This window comes from Rhinolophus hipposideros, assembly GCF_964194185.1.
Source record: "Rhinolophus hipposideros genome assembly, chromosome: 10".
NCBI classification, from domain to species: Eukaryota; Metazoa; Chordata; class Mammalia; order Chiroptera; family Rhinolophidae; genus Rhinolophus; species Rhinolophus hipposideros.
In genome coordinates this window covers 34,138,439-34,139,371 of record NC_138056.1, presented here as the reverse complement: position 1 = coordinate 34,139,371, position 933 = coordinate 34,138,439, and positions in this window count along the sequence as shown.

Below are 933 nucleotides of genomic sequence, written 5' to 3'. Positions count from 1 at the left end.
ATCAAGGAGGCTTACGGGGAGAGAGAAAGGGCAAAGCTAAGGATGATTGAAGTTTCCAGCTTCAGTCTCCTGGGTGGATGGATGGTGGGACTAGTAACTGAAATGCAGCAGAGGAGGAGACGTTCACATTGGTAAGTCACGTCACGTGTCTTACCCCTTTGCAAGCCTGGAAGTCTCTAGCGTAGCGTACTTCCTAGCCAAGGGCCAAGGTAGTATACTGCTTTCAAAATCAGTGCAGGTTCAAGGGGATTTGGTTTAGTTTCGTTTATTACTGGTATTAATTGAGTAGTTGACAATGATGGGATTTCTTATAAAGTTCTGGTAAAAAGTTAACAAATTAAAAGTATCCTATCCTATGCTTTCGTCCCCAGAGAATGTAAAATGTGCACCCTCAGGCTGTTTTGGTGGAACTCAGCGGCTGAATCACCCCAGCAGGAATCTCTGGACATGTAAAGTTTGCGTCTGTGTTATCTCTTCAAAAGTGGATGGGACATAACCTCTGTCAGCTGTTTCTATTCCTGAACCGTTCTATTAATGCCAATCAAATAGAGAAAATGATCATACGTAATTGCATTTTGAGCATCAAAAAAGAACTAGATAAATACATAAATAAGTAATAGTGCAGGGCCCTGACCATGGCAGCATGTAAGCTGCCCTGAATAAATGCTCATTTTAAAGAACGTTCTTGGGATTGGAGCATAGAAAAACCCATAGTTTAGGTAAGTGCTTCAATCATTTCTTTTTCGTAGGAGAGAATTTTAAAAGTGTCATCATAAAATGCAAGTATGTCTGTTAAACATCACGGTTAAACATGACGAAGGAGAAGCCATGTTGTCAAAATGCCCACTTAACCCACCCAAACATCTTAAAACCACCCTTTGCTCACCTTCTATAACCCCCCCTTTTTTTTAAACAAGAGAAAGGAGACAGATG